The following is a 6,000-nucleotide window of genomic DNA, read 5'->3' as shown; positions in this document are numbered from 1 at the left end:
CTCTCCTCTCCTCTCCTCTCCTCTCCTCCTCTCCTCCTTTCCTCCCCTTCCTTCCCCTCCCCTCCCCTCTCCTCTCTCTTCCTCTTCTCATGCATGATAAGCAAATATAATAAAGATAGATGAATACTGTACATGCCTTTGATTTAGTACGATTTCTCTCTCAATGCTATATTAGCCCTCAGTCTTCACCTGTCAGTAACATTAATTGTATCCCAGTGTGAAGCAGCAGGTAGCCAGCCCCCCACCCCCCAATGAAGAAAGACAGTCTGTCCCCTCAAAGAAGAGGCTCACACTTAGCTCGTTTGTAGATCAAGCCATTTAACATTGCACGACCTCTCTGCAGATTTCATTGTGTGCTTTATGAAAATTGATTAGACCTTGGAGGACTTTCCATTGCCACTGTCAGTGATAAGTTTTGTCAGTAGAGGGCACTGGCAGGACATTGCAGCAGGAGGAGGCTTTGGTTTTCATTTGCTGAGTTTTACTTCTGTCATGGACTGCATAACAGCCCTATGGGGGTCTCCAGTCTCCACTTTGAGTTTGAGTAACACCCACAAAGAGACTACTAATGAGCCTCATAGACATGCCTGGTTGGCTTCCTGGGCTTTGTGTGCCTGCACACCTGGAGGGTGTCCATTGTCTGCTGTGCCAGCACTGTCTTATGCTGTTGCAGGGTATTTCAAGTTTCCCAGTTTTTGCAGGAGAATGTCATATTTGCAAACATTTAGATCCATAAAAATTAGCTAAATGGCTCCATTGTGGAGCTAATAAAATGTGCACCCAAGTGAGAAGCAAAAGCCCAGTTGGCAGAAATCAGTTTACAGTGGTAGTACCACACAGCAATGAGAATAGGTCAGATCTTACAAGGTTTTTCCAGAGGTAAAAATGATATGTTCAAATTCTAGAAGTGACCCCAACAGTAAGGAAGGCATTATGAAGCCTTGAGTGTTTCCATGAAACATATAAAGGTGGTAGGAGTATAACATCCACATCATTATATCTTATTTTTTATAATGAATTTGCACCTACCATGTAAGGAGCTGATTTAGACAATAATGTTAATTCCTTTAAACGTTATGCAATTTAAAGTTTGAGTTCCTTAGATATAAGTTAGATGTCATACAAAAGCATGATGTTTTTTCTGTATGGCAAAAAATGAATTTGATGTTTAACTTATTAGCCACAATTACAAATTAAAAATCATATATATATTATTTCCAGTTTAATTGTATACGTAGAGGACACATTTTGGATCCATATTATTTTGGGAAAATAAGAGATCCTTACATTTATGGTTGGTTTATGTTTGCCATATTTACCTGTCTGTCCTCAACCTCTCTTGTATATCAGCAGAGATCGATCATAAGAATGCTGGAGGCAGAGAAAGAAGATTTCTCGATTCTGTTAGCTAGCACGGTGATATGAATATAAGACTTCAGTAGACCTCAATTCTTAGGAATTTAAGTCCTTTTAGACTTAGCCCATTTTGTGCTGCCAAAGAGAATATAGTAGTTTCCAAAGACTTTGCTTTCTGTAGTTTCCATTATCTACCATCAGCTGTGCTCTGAAAATATTAAATGGAAAATTCTAGAAATAAACAATTTACCTTCTTCAGCAGGGTGATGAAATTTTGCAGCATCTCACCTGGAGAGTGATTTACCCCTCTGTGCAGTGTGTCCACACTGTGTGCCACCTGCCCCTTAGTCATCTCACCTGGAGTGTGATCTACTCCTCTGTGCAGTGTATCCACACTGTGTGCCACCTGCCCCTTAGTCATCTCACCTGGAGTGTGATCTACCCCTCTGTGCAGTGTGTCCACACTGTATGTACCTCCTGCTCCATAGTCATCTCACCTGGAGTGTGATCTACCCCTCTGTGCAGAGTATCCACACTGTGCCCCCTGCCCCTTAGTCACTTACTTGGCCTTAGTTACAGGATCTACAGCCAAAAGATCCTGGTGCCTGTGTTTGTAACCTTCCTTTTATTTAATAATCACCCAAAACACAAAAGAAGACATAGGAAACAGTGCAATGGGGTAAACGTTTGATACTGTGATTTCACACATGCCCTGGGGACTGATTAATTCATAAGGAAAAGAAATTTAAGCCAGGCGTGGAGCACTCAGGAGGCAAAGGAAGGCGGATTTTTGAGTTCGAGGCCAGCCTGGTCTACAAAGTGAGTTCCAGGACAGCCATGGCTATACAAAGAAACCCTGTCTCGAAAAACCACCACCACCACCAACAACAACAAAAACCAAAAACCAAAAACCAAAAAACAAAAAAAAAAGAAAGAAAGAAATTTATTATCTCATGGTTCTTAACAGCTATTTGAGTACTGCTGGGGCAGTGTGGGATAGCATGGGGCAAGCCTTACTGTGTCCATAGGTAGCAGAAGGAAAGGGAAGGAGCAACAGAGAAGAGGGTATAGAGGAGACTGAAGTTCTTCTTATAATGAATTTGCACCATGTAAGAAGCTGATTTAGATGACAATGTTAATCCCTTCAGGCACCACCTTCATGGCCCAGTCACCTCTAATTCTTACCTCCCAACATACTGTGTTGGCGAGTTCCCAACCTGTGCTTTTGGGAGAAGGAGGGGCTCAAATCATAAATACCTAACTTATGCATTAATTCTGTCCTGATTTCCTCCTTGACAGGCACTGACTCCTTTCCCTTATGTTTAGAGACCAAGAGTAGGTTAAGAAAAAATTAAAGATGTGCCTTCCCTCTAAATATCTAGTTCTGAAAGCATTCAGTTGAACTTAAAGAACATTCTTCACTGTTGGGACTCAAATATAGGTACATTCAGTCCTGAGTCAGAGCTGAGGCTCCACTCTCCTCACAGACAGGTGATTCCTGGAACCTGCACTGCCTTCTTTGAGACTGCATGCTTTTGGCCTCTTGGCTCTGTCACCATGCCTTTATTAATGGTTGACACCAGCCTGTCTCTTCTAGCATTGGTTGTGACTTCCAGATCAGGTAACTGAAGGACTGCGGTTTTCACGGGAGTGCCCGATTGTTGTGGTAACATATCAGTAAGGATTGTGTCATGCTAGAAAACCCAGAAAACTCAGGTTTGGGAGCCTTTGCTAGCATGAAAATTATTTTTTAATGCTTGAAGTATAAAATGGCTTGTTTCACAAAATATAAGCAATACTTGTGTAGAGTTAACACTTTCCATGTATAAAGGAGTGTGTTATTATATCCACTTGGAATTTCTGATGAAGCTGTTTTGACTCTGAACCTTGGAATACAGTGGTGTTTTGTTCTAGAGGAAGATGCATCAAGGAAAGAATTTTTTATACCTTGTTCATTGGACTTAACAGCCTCAGGATTCCATTGAAATTTAAAGACAACCATTTGACCTTAATATTTTTGTGTCACTATTTTTCATTTTGAGATTACTATAGATTCGTGTGTTATTTTAAGAATTGATACAGATTTGTATGTCATCCACATCTTTCCAGTTTAACATCTTGTGTTGTGGATGGCTCTGTGCTGCTTGTTTTCCTGGGAGAGACTGTCTGGAATGGGGAATGAGTCACGTACTCAGGTGGCTTCTTGTGAACCAATCCCCTAATGAAGAAAGGAGCCAATCACTGGGCGAGTAGGCGGGACTTCCCAGTTGGACCCCGTAGGAGAGAAAGCAGGAGAGTTTAGGTCCCCTTTGGAATGGGGGCAGAGAGGGGTAAGATGTAGCTGCTAGAGTTTCCCGGTATCATGGTGATCCACAAAGATTTGCCACCGGAGGAGTAAGATTTTAATAAGGCTTGCAAGATGAGGCTTTAGTTGTTGCGCCCAGAGATTGAGTTACCATTGTTTCTGAGCTAAGTTTGTGTTGCGTTTTTCCTTCTCTCGGTGGTTTATCTGGGTTCAAGAGAGAAAGGTACTGCGGCCAAGCATGAGTTTGCCTGAGGTGGTCCTGAGACCGTGGGGGATTTGAACATGGGGTTGGTGTGGTAGTGATTTGCCAGTGGGAATCTAGCGAGCTGAGTGGAGAGACTGGAATTCGGAGTCAGAATCTCCACCAGATAAAAACAGGTCGGCCATTGCCTGCCAGTGCATGGCGGGCCAGGCTGCCGGGGTAGAGGCACAAGCGCAGGAACTTGCGGGCTCGATTTTTTTCCAATATTTTCCCTCAACAATCTTGTACCAACCACAGCAGAGTGTGGCAGTCAGGAAACTGTAATTGATACAATCTGCCATGACGTGAATGTGTTCCCCAAAGTTCATGTGTCAGGAGTCTAGTTCCAGGGGTAACAGTACGAGGGACCGAAGGCCTTTAATAGAAGGTCAGTCCAGGAGGATTCAACGCTCTTGAATGATTTAGTGTTGCTAGTGCAGGAGTTAGCTGGTTACAAACGATGTTCTGCCGCCTCTCTCTCTCCTGTGTTTCCCCTTAGGGGATGACAGTACAGATACCCGCATAAGGTATCTCCCTATGGCTGACTTCCTGACAAGTACTCTTGCATTGTTTATAAACTGTCCATCAGTGCCATTCTGCTGTAGCAGCTTGAAGCAGTGTCCAGCACTCCAGGACACTTAGTACTTTTATGTGTTTGTAAGTGTTTAGCTTTATGTGTTTAAATTACCATTTGCTTTTAAGCACACATGAGATAAGGCTCAGCTAAATCACATGAAATGCTTTAAGTGTAGACAGGGAGATCAAATATTGATCTTTCTTGGTTTTTCAGTAATACTGATTCAGGAATCAGTAGCTAGATCTCACTGAGTTGCACATGGACCGTGTTGTGTTCTTACCACATGCCAGGCCTTCTTGTATTTCGTCTGACGTAGCCTTCCCAGCGATCACAGCATGGAATTTACAACAAAGTTGGTTTACTATCCTTAATTAAACCTGAACTCACTGTACCAAGGAATAGGTAAGTTTTCTTTTACAACTTCTGAAATCAATAGAAAAAAAAATCCACCCTGTTTTTTCATAATTTTACATTTTAAGTCTCTGACATAAGCACTGACCCTGGGCAATTATGGAGTTTGGGGATGTATCTCTGTGGGAGCTAGGATGGGGCAGAGGGTGAGTGCGGTATTGTAAGTACAGTTATGCTAAGATATGTTCCAGTCTTTAATTATAAAGATGATCTGGTTTAGGCAGAGTGCCAGGTTTTTAAAGAGAATCAATGGAAAATATCAAGAATACTTAGTAATATTATTGGAGTTTTTCACAGTCTAATTTAGGATTATTGTTAGGACTTTTTTTGGTGGGGGAGGGGGATAAATACAGCCCAAGGGATGTTTGGATTTAATCAGATATTCACAGTTACATATCTGCCTTTAGAGTGCCGCCTCATGATTTTGCCAATGAACTAGGACTGATATGTGTTAGAAACATAATAGATATACTAATCAAGAGTCCATAATTTACTCTTCCTTGCTTGTTAATCATGTTGTAATATTTTCTCCATGATGAAAGGCAGCCTTTACATGTGTTGCCTACCTCAGGAGGTCTTGGTGTTTTTGTAGACAGTAGACAGAAATAAAAGGAATTTTGTCCTTTTTACCTCATGAAATCCCACTGGAAAATGCACCAAGTGCTGGGAACTGATACTGACTTCTGCCAGGTCACCTCCCTCAGGAGTCAGGGACAAGCACTGTTGGAGCAGTCTGTGTTTGAGATGGGTAGTTTCTGTGGTGGCCTCCTGTGGAATGAATGCTGTGCTTCTGTCTGTCTCTAGCATTTGTCTCCCTCTAGCATCTCATTCTAGGTGCACCACAGCAGTCAGCATCTGCTACCAAAGAAGCTAATAAACTTTATACACCACAGATGTAAGCAGTGTTCTGCACAGTCCCTACAAAAAGCCATAGTCCACAGTGGTGGGACAGTGCACGAATTGCTGTGTGAGGTCAATTTTGGCCCACGTGGCAGAGCTTCATTTGCATCTTAGACAATGCAAATGTTTTGAAACTTTATGTTATTAGAACTTCCTTGCAAACTACAAAGCCTTTTTGTAGACCACTATGTCTGTACTCTTCTAAGGAGG

At 42.2% G+C, this 6,000-nt stretch overlaps 1 protein-coding gene across 3 annotated transcripts in view; it reads left to right on the top strand.

Annotated features, from left to right (window-relative positions):
• Positions 1-6,000, top strand: part of Mpp7 (membrane palmitoylated protein 7) — a 278,049-nt gene that overhangs the window by 95,767 nt on the left and 176,282 nt on the right. The window lies entirely within an intron of this gene.

Source organism: Mus caroli, chromosome 18 (genome assembly GCF_900094665.2).
Source record: "Mus caroli chromosome 18, CAROLI_EIJ_v1.1, whole genome shotgun sequence".
Classification (NCBI taxonomy): domain Eukaryota; kingdom Metazoa; phylum Chordata; class Mammalia; order Rodentia; family Muridae; genus Mus; species Mus caroli.
Note: the sequence above shows the minus strand (reverse complement) of the source record. Positions and strands in the feature narration are given on the sequence as shown.